A 17,064-nucleotide genomic window follows, 5' to 3' on the forward strand; every position below is an offset into this window, starting at 1 on the left:
TGAGCAATACTTGTGCATCCCACTTGTAAAGTTTCAAAACTTTTACACACAAAAGGCACAGTTTTGGCATTAGCCTTCAGACTAATGCAGATGCATCTGTTCACAGGTGGATTTGTTGGGAGGTTTACGGAAATATGTGTTCTCATTTTGCAGTCCGTCCTCGTAATACACACGATAACAACATGGCATCAGTGTTTGCTCGAGAGATCAGTTTAGACAAAGGTCTATTTCCTTGGAAAAAGGTTTTACGCTTTGACTACCCATATGCGTAACTCTGGCTTATAAACAGTGGCGCTAGTGTCGAATTTTAAGCTACGAGGAAGCCTGTACTTCGCATATTTTCCGAAGCGCAGATATTCTGGCGCTAGAGCAGGCAACACTGCATGTTAAACTTGGCCACATCATCGATTCTTTGGCATCTCTCGTTCGTATGTGGCAACAGTGCACTTCTGTCCAAACGTCTAGTTTTGTGGCCACTGTTATAGTGAAGAACAGTTTGTATAATGTCATATTTCTATGGAAGGATTGCCCTGATATCTCCGGAGAAACATTGCGTGTCTGTAATGAATAACACGGAGTGATGTTTTCGTCATAGACGCATATTGCTTCCCCTGTGTCGCTGCTAAAGTATAAACAGAAAGACAGTAATATACATCCCCTGGAGTGTAAACGGTGGTGCTACGAATTAAACTTCATGCTTTGGGGGGGGGGGGGGGTGATCTACCTATTACTGCATCCTGGTGTAAACAAGAAATCGGTGTGTGTGTGTGTGTGTGTACACAGCGATTTATCCAGACAAACCCGTAACACCTCCCAAATGTCGTCAACATACCTCTAGAATTTTTCACAAGAATCCGATTTATGGTCATTTTTGGTTCTAAATTTACACTTAAACGCCACAAGTGTTTCCTACACTTAGAGCTATCACACCCACATGTATTAGCTGATCTCCGTGGCGGAGTGTTCGAATCCTGACCTGCCTACAGTGTTCTTTGTGAGTGTTCCTTCATCAATTTCATCATCATCCTCATGGTCACAATTAGCCAAAAGTGGCAAAAAAGCGAAGTAAAATATCCTAATTCAATCAAACCAACACGCTTCAGCTGAGAACGTTTTTACTATGATTTGCGCCGTAGCCGGGTACTATCAAAGACTTGCTTTTGGGGGGCTAAAAATATTTTGAAACGGATATAAACAGCGACATTGCGGGGTCAGGGGGTGAATGCCGCCTAGAAAAGAAGAGAAAATTAGATACAAAGTACAAAAGTTCAAATTTTATAAGATTCTGATACTATTACCATAGTGCACCAACGAACTTGCATATCGACGGGTGCATCTACAGTCGATGAATGAAAGAGAACATTTGAGACAGAAATTTTAAAGAAATAGTAACGTAACGGCAGCTTATTAAAACAATTTTAATATAAAAAAATTAAAGTGGGTTCCCTTCATATGCGTGCAGAACCCCAAAATTTTGGTGAGGCCACTAAATGTACACGATAATTGTTAATTATTATAAGGCCATTGCAGGACCACAACTTCAAATTGAAAGTGTTTTTGTCAGGACAACACTATTATTTGGGAAAATGTGCTTCCTTTGCCTTCCCCCTGGAAAAAAAAATCTTGCCCCTCTCTGAAAAAAATTCTGCAGACGTCCTGTTCATCACCTTGTGCCACTTCGAAGTTGACGCGTGTTATTCTTCGTCCGGTCATTCATCCACGATCTGTTACGTCATGATTTTAAGGTCATGCTACCGCGCCCATCTTGGCGAACTTTTTGCCAATGGCGGTTGGCCAAAAGTGAGTCAAGAGGTTTGACTGGTTGCCACGCGATTTAATTGAAATCAACCGGGGAATCACCGGTGCGTTGACGTTTCCTTGTGAAGTGCTGGTTCTGCTTAATGTATGATCAGTGGCGTGCCCAGTTGGGGGAGGCGGCGTTGGTTCCCCCCCCCCCTCGTCAGCTCACGTGTAAGCACAAATGATATAGAAGTGCCATTTTGGAACCGAGTAGGTATGAGGGAGTTTACGCACAAAAATTATCGAAGAAATTTGTCAATTACTTTTTTAGTGACTTACACACACACCAGCTACAGGGGGAGGCGGTCAAACCGGTCCTTCGATAATGACATCGTTCATTTCAAGTTACAAAAAAGCAGAAAGCTTGTTATTTGTATTGCTGATAACAGAAATGAAGTCTCGTGCAGTCCAGGGACGGCGCTACAGGGGGGCCAGGGGGCTAAAGCCCCTCCCAAACTTGTCTCAGCCCCCCCTGCAGCCCCCCTAAACGGTAGATGCATTTCAAGCGAAAACTTAAAAAGTAGAAGTTTACATTTTCCATTATAAAACTTCCATTGGGGCAAGTACAATGTTCAAATACATTTTCTAGTTCGTTAGATCGCCTTATTTATGATGTTTGGTTTGAGTTGATGTTTTAAGTCCACTTTATGCACAGTAAGGCTAATCGGGACTGAACCTACAGTTTAAAGTGGGATCCGAACCACTTGTGCCTCCACCGGGTATCGAACCCGGGACCCCTCGATTACAAGGCAATGACGCTACCACTGCGCCATGGGGGAGGCCCTTATTTATGATGTGTTGTAAAGTTAAATAAAGGGAGAAGAGCTGCAGATATGCCTGGATAACAGTAGCCACTGATAATTTATTTGATACTAAGTAATTGGCCAATCGAGTCGCCAAACTTGATACGAAATCTGGTGCCTGTCTGGTAGGTGAACGTATTCAGTGACTGTGACATTGTTATTTGGTTGTTGGCATACATAGTTTCTGAATAGGTCTAGCAGGTGTTACAAATGAATTTTACATGAATAAGTAGGACGACGGTCAAAATTTAAAGAAGCTTTATGTTTATTTTCTGTTTGTTAGTTCCTCATTGGACAATTGCACAAGTGTTAGCGATGTTCTCTCCTTGGTTGCATGGTTATATCTATTCTTATCGCTGGAAATATTCGAGAGGGGAAAAATACGATGATAAAGAATCAAAGAGTACACAAACTACCTGATTCTTAAATGCTAACATTAAAATTGGGCTTCGATCCCCAATAGTCTAGCCGTAAACCTGATATCAAGGGGTCCTGGCTTTCATCCCCGGTCGAGGTATAACATTTCATTAAGTGGTTCGGCTGGGATTTCACTAGAAACTGTAGGTCTCTGTGCATATTGTGGACCTTAATACCAATCCGGTGCGTAAAAAACGACATGCTTGGGCAATTTTATTGCTCGCAGTCTTAGTCCTACATCTTAATTAATTATCATTTGTGCGGTTAGAAAGCAATTTCTGCAGTACCGTCATAGTGGTATCCGTGCTGGAAAATCAATCTTTGATCCAATTCGGATCAGTATTTATGCATAATATATTCTGAAATAAAATTATAATCTTCAGCAGTTATTTTCACTAGTCAAAATGCTCGGTGCAAGGGTTGCACCTCTATTAATTGCTTTTATGTCAATATATTTGTCTCCTAATGGAGGTGAATTTTATAGTGAAAATATGTTTGTTCCTTGAGAGTGGCACCTCCTATGTTGACGGTATTTCTTGTATCCTCCCCATTTTTAGCCCTAAGTTCTGAATTTCAGTCCTTGAACAAGAAAACGTATGATATTTCATTATGGCAGCAGAGTAAATAATATCATTACATTTTCTATTCAAGGGTGGTGGTGTTTATTTCTTGCTTACTTTATTAAGTTAGTGACACTTTCATGAAGCACGAAGAGCTACAATCTTTTGCCGCTCCCTGTTGTTGTGATTTGGACAATTTAGAGTTATGGCACACTATGAGGTAGAAAGGAACCAAAAAGACCCTTCAGCACCTCCTTGCAATGGTTGAAAATTAAAACTGCCTTTTACGAACTTTACAAGCTTTGTGTTATTGAAATGTGATACCCCATCAACGGCTGTTTGCAGCAAATCAGGTGTTATCTTCGTAATCGAATTGGTTAAGGCGAGGAGGGACAATTTCCCCTAGGTCTTTCTCGCTGGGACAGCTGTCGATCACTGTTGCCAACTTCGCTCTTTTGGAGCCAGATCTGGCTCTTTCGTGCACTCGTTACTGTGAACTGTGGCATCCGCCCTCTACCCCACCATGATGCCACCACTGGCTCCGGCTCATAACGACCACCTTTTGCCATGAGTGTACATATTGAACGTGACTTGATATTCATATATAGGCTGCGTCACCCACACCCCTCTTTCCTCCCCAGGTATTTTTATATATAAAGCTGTGGCTTAAGGTGAAGATGTCAATATTATTATACGGGAATCCTTTATTTTCGATTTCATATGAACATCATAAAATTATTGACATGGGTAATGCCGCCAAATCTAGGCGGTGAAAACTAAGAATACATTTCCATCATTTTAAAGATAACGGTAATAGCAGCGCCCCCACCCCTCTGACACCTAAATTACCCTAGGAGACACTTCATGCAGCCTTCGTTAATCTAGATCCTTTAAAGTCATCTTTAGCTCTTGGTGAAATGTAGCTCTTTTATGCACACCAGGTTTGACAACACTGCCAGGATGGCTGTAGAAGGCAAGGTACGCTTATAGGAGAATTAGTTTACTCGTTTTCTTGGAGATATCAAACTTCCGATGGCGGAAAAAATATATGATCGGGTAAAGGATCCATTGAAGATGATATTTGCGCTAGAAATAGTCGGAACTCCAATTTGTTTAGCCGTAACTTCAATTTGAAGTTGTCTCTCCATAAGGAATACATGGGATTCTGCAAGTACGTATTCATCACATTTTTCAAACATGGTATCTAGCTTAATAATCAACTTTAAAAATAGCTTCCACTTGCAACATGGGGAGAAATTCATACTCTCAAATTATGCGTGGATTTTCTTTAGTAGCTGTGCCAATTCCGACGATATTTAAATAAATGCATGCCTGGTGCGAAATTGTCCCTCCTCACCTTAAACAAGGTTGTAGCTGCTCATGAAAATATACTTATCTTATCGTATTTCTTGATGTGGTTCATTTTCTCATTTTAGCAAAAAAAAACAGTACTCAAACTCTTTACATAGAAATAGGGTAATGTTTATATTTATACGTTTACCCGTAGCTTTTATGACGTATTTTGTACTGTTTATACGAATAGTAATTAGTAAGTCTATTATCTAAATACATTTTAGCTGGTATAAGTTAGCCCCGACAGAATTTGACTCCAAAATCTTTAGCCCCCCCCCCCCACTTATTTCTGGCTGGCGCCCTCACTGGTGCAGTCTAAGGCGCAAGCTTTGGGATCCGGCTACGGAACGCACGCAGGTTCAAGTCTCCTGGGGGAAGCGTAACAACGTTTCTCATGAGATTTCGGACATGGAAACGTACAACGACTGGGGGTTCGTCGTGCGTTCGTCTTACAACGCTACAGTACCGCTGCCCGCTCTGCAGTCCACACGTGCATACTAGAGCCAGTGATGCCAAAAGCAGGGAAATTTCCCTCGGCACAGGGAAATTTGAGAGGGAAAAGGGAAATTTAATGAAAAATAGCTAAAAAAACAGGGAAATTTAAACTCACATTTTCGTATGCCACTGTTATCTTCTCTTGTTCGAGAATATCTGCCCATTACTTCACACTTTTATGATTTTCATAAATATTTAATAATAATAATGAAGTTTGTTCCTCAGGCGAAACAGGCGTCAAAAGAAATATATTAACAGCAAGCCCCTAGCTAAGCTTTGACAATGGGTGGGTTTCAAAGTTCGACAATCATTGCTCCGCAGACGAAATTTTTTTTGTTTGGGGATTTTTTCAATACATTATTGTTTTATTTTAAAATTCAACTGTTTAATTAGGATAATTATATTATGAAACTATGATCAGTTTCTAGTATTTTATTCAATGGGGGGTTTGAACCCACTAAACCCCCTTATATACGGTCCTGATTAACAGTTATAGTAATACAAAGATACAGCTTCAGATGTGTTTTGAAAATCGAGTGAAATTTAGGTCGAAAACGGGAAATTTTACACTGGTAAAAGGGAAATCCTGCATTCGGAGATTGGCAACACTGACTAGAGCGCTCTTCCACAGGCAGCTTCACCAGACCTGTTGTTTGCAACAATAGAATAATGCCTGAATCACACGAGGCTAAATTTCCTGCTAGATTTTCCAGTTGGACTTGTTTTGTGATACTGGCTCAATTGCTAGATTTCGCCTCGCACGACACTTTTTACCATACTTGTCGTATACTTTTGTTTCCACAAGGCATTGCGCAGAGCAGACAAGTTAACAGCATGGACGAACGATTTGAAGAGCGTTGTAGGAGAATGGCTATTGTTGTTATCAAAAATTAAAATTAAAATAATTTAAAAAAAAGTATGGGCTAGAAATTGACTCGAAAGAAAATATGGTGATTAAGGTGTACTCAACAAGCCTTTTAATGAACTCATGTACGCAGTGGCGGCGATTAGGGGAGAGCGAGGGGGCAGTTGCCCCTTCACTTTTATCCACTTTTGCCCCCGCACTATGCTAAACCTTATCTACAAAGGGAAATATACTGTCTTTGCCCCCCCCCCTGTTTTGGAACTCAATCGCCGCCACTGCGGGTAGGTATATTCATTCAAAAGATTTAACTAACTAACTCTTTAGCCTTCTTAAACCCGAAGATTCATGGCTGCAGCAACACGGGCCTTCTCTTTGTTAACTTCCAAACCTATCTCTTTAGCAGTTTTGAAAAATATTTTAGCATTATTCTTAATTGTATTTATATCATCCCTCAATAAGTACATCATCTGCATATACTAACAACTGAGTCACACCGTTTAATTTTAGTCCTTCGTCAGTTTCTTTTACCTTCCTAACAGCATATTCTAAGGCTAAATTAAAGAGCAATGGAGATAATGCATCTCCTTTAGGTTGCCACCCCTTTCTAAATTCATTTACACCTTTATATAAATCTCTGATATTTTTGTTTTTGCTGTTTGTTTCAATTTCGTTAATTTTGCTTTTCAAGTAATCTATTTTTTTACTTCTAAACGTGCGGTCAACTTCTCGCTTTATTCTATTATAATTGCATCAGAGTTATTGAACCACCTAAGTCTAGCCTGATTTCTTATTTCTATTAGATTATGACATTCATTACCAAACCATGGCTTACTTTTTCTTGGTTTATGGTATCCTATACTTTCTTTAGCTGCTGATTCTATTGCATTACGTATGTGCTCCCAATTCTTATTTACGTCTGTTTCATTTATATTTTCATCATCAAAAGATTTGCAGGATTCATTCATAAAAAAATATATTGTTCAACTAATATGTCAAACATTTAATAAACTGGTAATAATAAGGATTTTCACTATCGGCTGATCGCATTTGTGGTATACAAATTTCATCGGTTTGGAGATATTTCTAAATATTAATGAATACAAATGAACACCATCTCTGTTGTTCTTTCTTTTTTATCTAGCAGCGAACAAAAAAAAAACAGCACTCGTAAACCACAGACAAAAACTTTCCCTTGACAAACTCACAGATCATCTTCACACGACCACATTTTCGGTGTGATTGGCTGTTCAACAGAATCTAGCAAAGAAAACCAGTTGCAATTAGAACACAGTCTAGTAGCCAAAACAAGTCTACCAGCCAGCTCGGCAGCCATCATTTCCAGCCAGGTAGCCAGTCAAGCGCCAACTAGGGCATTTCTACTGGAAATCTAGTTCCGTGTGATTCGGCCTTTACTATGCTGTTCTAATGGTAGTGGATGCATCTTTTCTGCACCCTAGCGGGGAGGGCGCGATGGCCAATCCGGCCCTGGGAGGAAATTGACGCATGGACGGACCTGCCTGATAATTCCTGACACTCCCAGTGGCACTACTCCTGACCATTTCCTCCGAGAAATCGACGACCTTGAAAAGAATCATTGAATGAAATCGAACTTGCTCAACATAACTCAAACATGACTCACTTTCTGCTTTTAGCAATAACTGTTAGTTACCGGCTTATCTTTCATCACATTTTGTTTCCAATATAACTTCCGTTTGCATTCCTGGTACCATGTCGCACCTACCTTTTATGAATCAGTTAGAGCCAGGAAGGAATTGAAGTTCGCGTGCAGAACATTCTTATCCATTAACATTGTTAGGCAAGTATTCACCAGATGGCTCTGGTGTTTGTGAAACGCGTTGAACGTTAAAATGGTGGTCAGATTGGACTTCAACAGCAAGGTGGAATTATAAAACTGCGACTGTCCGTAATATTCAATTACATCACAAGAGGTAGGTTGGTTTCCTAGGGAATAAGTGTATTATAATTTTAACATTCAACTTAGGTTGAATTTTCCTTAGAAGCGCTTTAATTGAAAAAGGTCAGAATCGGTGAGGTAGTGGTTCATTTCGTAAAGATTGACCCCTGATTTCACGCGTCGCAGTTCACGTGATCTTTCAGGAGATACTCTTGTATCGTACCTCCAAGAGGAGTTCGCATATAGGGTACAAGGGGGCAGTTGTACCCCATAAAATTTAAGTTGTGTTGGTGTTTGTGTTCGTTACAGGCAGTGGCGTATGCTGGTTCTAACGAGTGGGTAATCTCCGACCCTTGATCATCAAACTAATAAATGTTTCCGTGCATTTTATATCAGGATCCATATGGGACTTAGGAATATTTTGTGGGAATGTTTGTCTTATTGTGGCGACCACAATCAATTAATTCTCATTATTGCAGTTTAATATACGTGTAGAGTTTCAAATAATAAAACAAGACAGTATTATAAAGCAAAATAAAAAAACCTGTGAAATATAAAATGAAAGACATGCACTAGTGAAATAGAAACCCTCATTATTAATTTAAGTGCAAAATTCAACTTACTCCAGGACTCAGAATGAAATTCCCTATGAATGATAAAAAAAATTCCCTTTCCGAGCTCCAAATTCCCTGCGATGACAGGTTTTAAAAGTTCGAATCAGTGCAGGCCTGAGCCAGAAATTTATTTCGGGGTGGGGTGGAGAGGAGGGTACTCATCCCTTATTACCAGCCGCATCATAAAGTTGAAAAAGTGGGGGTAGAAGTTCTGAAGATAAATCTCAGATAATTACAACGTATTATGCAAGGTGTTTAATCTGCAAATGAAGTAAAATTAATTACCACTATACACTTTTTAAATTAGATATATGAATGATTTCGGGGAGGGGATTTCCGCTCCCCGAGTCCTCCACCTGGCTACGTGCCTGATGTGTTTGTTCCTTATATGTTTTAGTCGTTCATCTTCATCACTATTAATCTAAAAAGGTGGAATAGTAACTTAAATAAACTAAAATATATATGTAATTTATATATATCTTTTCCTTTAAAAAATATTCGTGTGGCAGCGGTGGCTCAATCGGTGACGCGTCTGACTACCATGCTAAAGGTCCCGGGTTCGATCCCCGGCCGGTTCAAATCCGGGAACTTTTCTAACGATGGAAGCGGACCCGGCGCCCACCCAGCGTCGAATAACATGGGTACCTGGGGGAAACCCTGGGGGGTAAAGGCGGTCAGGGGCGTGATGCTGATCACATCATCTCCACTCACGACCGTATCAAGAAAGTGTGGGGCGTTACCCCCACACCCCCTATACGCCTTCATGGCGTGGTGCTATGCACAGGGGAGCACTTTACCTTTTTTACCTTTAAAAAATATTCAGTTCCGTGAAGGAAGTACTCTCGCTGCTTTTGAAGATTAGAGAGAAATTTTTGCAAATACAAGAATGGGGGGAGTCAGCTTATAGGTGCATTAATCGCTTAAGTTTTGAATTTTAATTTAGTTTGCTTCATCTTCAATATTTAAGCTTTTTCCTTTTGTAACAGACATCAGCAAGACAGAAGTAAATGTATAGTGAAAATTAGCGTAGAATTGGTTTGCCTATGTTATTCATATTTTCCTGTTCTTCGCACTTTACCGGGTATGTTTTCCCTATTTCCCTTACAGAAGGCAATTTGTGAACCCAAGATTCCCGTTCCTGAGAAATGTCCCTGCCATAAAAAACACAGTTTCTTCGGGAGAGAATTGTGGAGGAGGGTTGTAGGAGGTCAATGGTCGCCAGCGGAGGGAAAGGCAAACTCTAGGGGTTGAGACCGGTGGACTCTCACCAGAAGGAGCTTACCCTGGCCACGGAATCGCCGCGCCTGAGTAGCAGAGTTTCCTCCCCCTCTTTTCTTTCTCTTCTCGCTTAGGGTTGTAAAGGAAGCGGGTGGGAATGACGTCAGGGTGAGATTCCCTAACGTCATTCCACCGGCTGGAGAAAGGTTCCCGGACATTCAGCGGCAAACTGTTGGAAGCATTCGCGGCGCGCTGGAAGCAAAGAAGAAATGTATATATATTTTTTTTAAAAAAAAAGAAACAAATACAGCCGGGTCATCTGCGATTACCTAGATGACCCAGAGTATACGCCGCTGGTTACAGGGGAGAGGTTACAACTCTTGTATGAACTGAACGAAGAGTAACATTGTAGGATAGAATACTTTCGTAGAACTGCAAAAAGTCCATTCCAATGTTAGACCAACAGTCTTTCATTCACTATCCAATATTTGCAAATGTGCCTGCATTCAATTCGTATAAGTACAGTGAGATCCATGAGTATTGCCGTGCAAATTGCCCATGGCTATTTTCATTTTTTTCCCTTATATCCTATGTGTTTTTAAGCGATGGATTTTTATGTATGCTTGTGCAGAAGTTGTCAACAGCTTGTTCTGAGTTTTCTTTTAATTCTTGAAGCTCTTTTTGGGTCAAATAAAGTTCACGAACATGGTGATGGACAATTTGCACGATAATACTCATGGATTCCACTGTACCTATAAGAAGAGCAGTGAATTTTGTTTAGATTCGACTTGACTTGGTAAGTTATATAATAGTTCTTTTTCCGCATGAGATGTATGGCATCTATATGATTAGGCTCCGCCTAAAATTACACCAAATACTATATATATGAATGGTATTTTCTGGAGATCCGGACTCACCCTAGATGTGTCCTTATCGTGTACGTATCATACAGACTCTGTAAATCAATGAGTTGGAAGGTACTTTTTCTTTCCCCGAATGTGCTTTCATCAATGCTTTTGTCCCCTTTCGCTCCCCCATCAGAGACTGTGCGCGCACCTATGCTTCTTGTAATCGTTGGAGTATTCACTTTAGGGAGATTTCAGACAGAAGCGACACATGCCGCTTGGTAACGAACCAACCAACAGCAGTGTTTGACATCGTAGCGGCATGGCAGTGCGCACAAGCCAGTGTTCATTTTGTAAAATCTTCAAACGAACGTGTCGCCTGTCGCTTCGGTGTGAAATCTTCCTTACGGTTGTGAAAAGTATATTTTTTCCATTTTGTCCAGTGAATAACAAATTTACGAAAAAAGCGTGTTTTTCGAATACCGTCTTGTATATACTCGAGCTTCAATTAGCTCCAGCATCGAAATGGCGATATTTGAAATGATATTCCTTGCAGAACCTAGAGAAAAGTTCTTTAACAGGGTATCCATCAGTGTTGCCACAATTTGATGGCACAATTTCCCTCTGCAAGGAGCAAAATTTCCCCTTTTCGACAATTTTTTCCCTTCAACTAAAACAAAATATAGGTATAATAATAATAAAGTTTACTTTAAGTGCTGATAATAAATAATAATAATAAGTATTAGTAGTATCTAGTATTTTCGTTATTCCATGTACGTATTTTCGAAAATGTTTAACAATGCTTACATAATCAGGCTAGATGTTCCAAGTTCGAACCTTGGCCAGGAAAAGTGACGTTAAGAAAATATAAATTTAAGTATACTTACAAGCTTAAACTCAAAGGAATGGAAATACCAAGTGACAGCAAACAAGAAATGTGAATAAAACATACTATAATGCGTACTGTTCAATCTGATAGCTTGAAATTTCCCTGAAATTTTGATATTTTTCACCGAAATTCCCTTTTCCCTCTTGGCTTAAAATTCGGTCACAATTTCCCTGCAAATAGCGAAATTTCCCTTAATGTGGCAACACTGGTATCTACCACTCAAGGAAAAGTCAAGAAATCAATAGTTAGGTCAAGAAATTATGCTTGTGGTCAAGAATTTTTGCTATTTTTTTTTACAGTATAGTGAATGTACAGTGGGATCCATGAGTATTACCGTGCAAATTGTCCATCGCCATGTTCGTGCACTTTATTTGACCCAATAAGAGCTTCAAAAATTAAAAGAAAACTCAAAGCAAGCTGTTCAGAACTTCTGCACCATCATACATAAAAATTCATCGCTTAAAAACACACAGGATGTAAGAGAAATATTAATGAAAATAGTCGTGGACAATTTGCACGGTAATACTAATGGATCCCACTGTACATTGTTATATAACTACACTGAGATTTGATAAAATTGAATATTTTCAAATCTAAAATTGTATTGAGTTGTGGTGGGTATAAGATTTGTTCATTTTGTTCTTAAGAATTACATTCTTGTGTGCAGGAAGTTTTGAAAAATATTAAATAATGTGGCTATTCCCCATCCAGGATGAAGTCTGAAGAATTAATTTTTACATGCATTAGTAATAATTAAAGCAATTCTAAATCCTTCGTTAAAGTACAGCTTCAGTTTTCATCTTAACCGGCCTTGTGATAGGGGTTTCCAATGAATAAAAACATCTATTTTCTTAATTTCCAACTTCCTATTAACCGTCGTACAGTGGAATCCATGAGTATTACCCGTACAAATTGTCCATCACCATGTTCGTGCACTTTATTTGACCCAATAAGAGCTTCAAGAATTAAAAGAAAACTCAAAACAAGCTGTTGACAACTTCTGCACCAGCATACATAAAAATCCGATTCATGCCCAATTCACAGCCACAAGCACCTTCACGGATTCATTCAATAAACACACACGAATTGACGTGGTTGTGCGAAGTGAACATTTTGTGATCCAAGTGAAATTTGTTTGGTTTATGCGATATGGACCCTGGAAGAAATAATGATGCGTTACTTCCACGTCCTGTATATGTAATATGTCGTTAACAGATTTTCAATAATGGCTATTTTTCTTGAAGATGATAGATTTGCATAATTCTCTCTAATAGGTAGAAAGACAATGTCCTATCCAAACCTAACCTAACCTAAAGTGGGGAGGGGAGGGGTGAAATCTATGAATTGGGAAGAGGTTCTGCACGTGAAGAGAAGACTGCACGTGTCACACTTCGCTGGGGAGGGGGGGCCATGATCAGTGAATCGGGAAGGAATTCAGGCAGTGTGTGAAATGGGAAGACACAAAAAATCCATAGCTTAAAACACACAGGATGTAAAAGAAAAGTGGTAACAGTTCGTTATATCGGAGACACTTTTCTTCAAATTTACAGGAGAAACTACTTACGGAAATCAGTTTCTGTGTATTGTCGAAGTTCTTCGAGGTATTTTCTTTCATCTTTCAATCTATTTCAGCCGGAAATCAATTCCCGTTGCTTCAACTTAAGCGAATACGTAACCACGCCGTTTTTTAACTATGTTTGCCTAACCTAACGGAACCTAACCTAACCTTCTGTGAATGGTCCGTGGGGAAATCCGGGAATGGTTTTTAGGGCTATTCGTGGATGGTTATACGATCCCAAATGGTTTTTGGGGCTATGCGTGAATGGTTTGTGGGGCTCGCATCATGACGTGCGTTCCGTGACACTTCTAGGAATGGCTTATTTTAGTGTAAAAAATGTTTCTAATCGTGTGGAAACCTTAATGGCACCTCCAAATATGTTTCGAACCATACGAAACACAAAATATCCGATTTTAAAGTGTCTCCGATATAACGAACTGATACCAGAAAAGTTAATGAAAAGAGTCATGGACAATACCTTAATACTCATGGATCTAACTGTACCGAGAAACAACAGACGGAAAATTCACATATTTACCCCACAATCATATTTCAGATACGACATTAGACAACCACTTTTGTTCGGTCGTACGCGTCAGAGTCTCCCACACTGAAGCGTTTACAATGGAACATAATTTTAATGTGGCAATAATCAAGGTTATTTGACAATAATCGTAGACATATATGGAGCATTCCAGCGTTACAATGTGTGTGACGTAATCATGAAATTATTGAATTGATTGAAATGAAAAATGCATTCAAGTTTTGCAGATATAAAGTTAAACACTATTACATAAAGGACCGTTTTAGAAAAAAATCAAGTTCAAATCAAAGTTTAAGAAAATAACTTTTATTCAAAATCCTAACGAAAATGTACAGGTATAAGTCTTAAGTCAACGAATTTTTAATTTTCTCTAGAAAGCACGAATTTATTAAACATTCTCTAACATGTAAACACATGTACTGATTGAATTGTCCACGTTTTAAAGATTTATCATCCATTATTATTTTATTTGATTAGACTATGGCGTTTATCAGATTGAGACGTTCAAAGGTTTTTCTTCCTACTAAGAAATGGATTCTCATATCGGTTGCATCCTTCAAAGGACCATCTTAGGAAAACTTGGATTCTCTTTCAGTGTTTAAAATTGAAATACAAAGACCTCAATTGTCGCGTTAAGAGTCCCTCCTGCCAATTGTGTAGACTTTCGCATGGGACATAACACGATTCTTTGAAATCTCAAGTCATATGAAGCAGTGACGCAACCACAGGGGGGGGCATTGCCCCCCAACCTTGGAAACCTAGAAATGAGTTCTAGGGGGGGCAAGGGGGAAAACATTGACGGCCAAGTGTACCTGCAGGGGGCAATTACCGCCCACAACTTCAAATTTTATGCAAATAAAAATACTTTTCTAAAATGTTCTTGCTCGCTTCGCTCGCAATGCCTGCTTTTCTTAGTCTTTTCAAGTTCAGATCCGCAGCTAGGGGGTGTCGGGAGTCGGCCCTGCGCGCCGAACGATCTAAATTAAAAAAATAAGTTGTAAAATTTATTGATTGATTTGTGGTTTTAAGCCCACTTTACGCACAGAAGGGCTAATCGGGACTGGGCCTACAGTTTAAAGTGGGATCCGAACCACTATATGCCTCCACCGAGTATCGAACCTAGGACCCCTTGATTACAAGGCGACGATGTCACCACTACACAATCGGGAAGGCACACAAGTTGTAAAAGAGAGAATGCATTGTGTGAATTATTTGCGCCCTATTAAATCAATATTGATTTCAGCCTGCAAAAAAATTGGATCCAAAAATTTTCTTCTCGCTTCGCTCGCAATACTACATTCTTATCTGGAATGAATTCTACAAAAATTGCCAGACAGAGAAATAAGACTTGTCTTAATTGATTTTGTTTTAAATGCATGAACAATTTCTTTCAGTAAAGGGAGCGTGCACTTGAGAGACAATTTATGTCATTTTTGCTGTTGGTTTATTGCGAGATAGATAAATTTGTCGTATAACGTATTTAAATAATATATGTTGTATATAATATGTATTAAAGAAACTTTGAATACGTACACAATTTGGTGTCCACGTCGCTCCATGTTGCATATATGTGAAACATACGAGGGTGTATCAAAAAGTTTTGCCTGTTGAGGAATAATTTGTTTAATAATGGAAAGATTGAAACAATGAACATACATACATGGTGTTTCATAAAGGACTTTACAACTTTGTAATTATATATAAAATTATTCACACGCCTCACAGATCTGGTTTTGGTGTCATTTTGTAGCAAAATACATCAAGTTTTGACTCACGTAGTAGCTTAGTTCCGAATCACACCACCGCTAGTGCTAGCGACAGTTGTGTCAAAATTGCTGCCTTCACTGGTTTCCAGTGAGTGTTTGCAGAGTTTTCAAATTCATTTCCAGCAAGATGACTCACCGCCACACTACCTCAACGACGTCCGGGATTTCCTCAGTAACCACTTTCCAAATCAGTGGATAGGTTGAGGTGGACCGATTGCATGGCAACATCGTTCACCAGACTTGACACCTCTTGATTTTTACTTCTGAGGATTTATCAAGGATAAAGTTTTCAGGTCACCCCTACCTGCTACACTCGCTGATCTCAAAGCAAGAATCTACGCTGCAGTTGAGGAAGTTACGCCTGACATGCTGTAGCGGGTTTGGCAAGAAATCGACTTCAGATGGGATGTCTGCCAAATTAGCAATGGAAGTCACATTGAACCTTACTGACTTATAGGGTAAAAACTTGATGTATTTTGCTACAAAATGACACCAAAACCAGCTCTGTAAGTTGTGTGAATAAATTTATATATCATTACAAAGTTGTAAAATCCTTTATGAAACACCCTGTATAGTTTGCCTGTAGTGTCCTCTACTCAAAGATACCCTTCCACACAGTTGTCATAACTAGGGAAAGGAACTTCAGGTAAATAAATGTTTTTTCTGCGATAAGATAGAGACCCTCATTTTTGCCAAAATTCTGATCATAGCCTTATATGTCAACACAGCAAATTTTATTTTACATAAAAACACATATTTTCCAGTTTTCCGTATGTAAATACATATTTTGCGAATTTTCATTTTAAATACATAAAATCGCTCATTGACTTCAGCTACCTCGAAATCCTAGAAGGAAAAATGTTTATTCTCCGCACCTCTTTCATATCGAGAGTGCTAGGTTTGTTTTGTCTTTGAACACCCTCGCTGGCAGACTTCTGGCGCCTCGCCTACGATCCTATTGGGAGAAAATAGCTGTAAGTAGCTGGGGCTGGCTACACGTAACGATAGCAAGGCTTTTTAATGAAGCAATGCAGCTATTGTGGCCAGAAGGCATAAAATTTGACAATGTTCTTTTGACAGATGCTGCAGCTTACATGCAGTGGTCTTGCCGTTAGCTACCCCAAAATGGTGCACGTTACATGTGTGGCTCATGCGTTGCATAGAATATGTGAAAAGATAAGAGCTCTTTATCCCAATGTCGATAAACTGGTTTCAAATGGGAAGAAAGTTTTTATCAAGTCGCCTAGAAGAATAGACATTTTTAAACAAAAATGTCCTGAGGTTCCCCTTCCCCCTACACCTGTAGTAACGCGATGGGGCACTTGGTTGGATGCAGATGTTATGCCCAGAACTTTGAAAAAATTGTATCTGTTGTAAATGATCTCGACAAAGAAGAATTCTGCAAGAACAGTTGATGAAGTC

At 39.4% G+C, this 17,064-nt stretch overlaps 1 protein-coding gene across 2 annotated transcripts in view; it reads left to right on the forward strand.

Annotated features, from left to right (window-relative positions):
• LOC145981342 (sodium-coupled monocarboxylate transporter 1-like) overlaps nucleotides 1-17,064 on the forward strand; it is a 92,926-nt gene that overhangs the window by 22,119 nt on the left and 53,743 nt on the right. Inside the window, exon 1 of one of the 2 annotated variants that reach the window (XM_083114563.1) lies at nucleotides 8,156-8,242. The exons of the other annotated variant lie outside the window; for it this stretch is intronic. The gene's annotated coding sequence lies outside the window, so the exon portion shown is untranslated. Of the gene's footprint in view, nucleotides 1-8,155; nucleotides 8,243-17,064 lie in introns of those variants that run through there. 2 annotated transcript variants of the gene reach the window in all.

The sequence above is a fragment of the Lepisma saccharinum genome, chromosome 29, assembly GCF_977018435.1.
Source record: "Lepisma saccharinum chromosome 29, izLepSacc3.1, whole genome shotgun sequence".
Classification (NCBI taxonomy): domain Eukaryota; kingdom Metazoa; phylum Arthropoda; class Insecta; order Zygentoma; family Lepismatidae; genus Lepisma; species Lepisma saccharinum.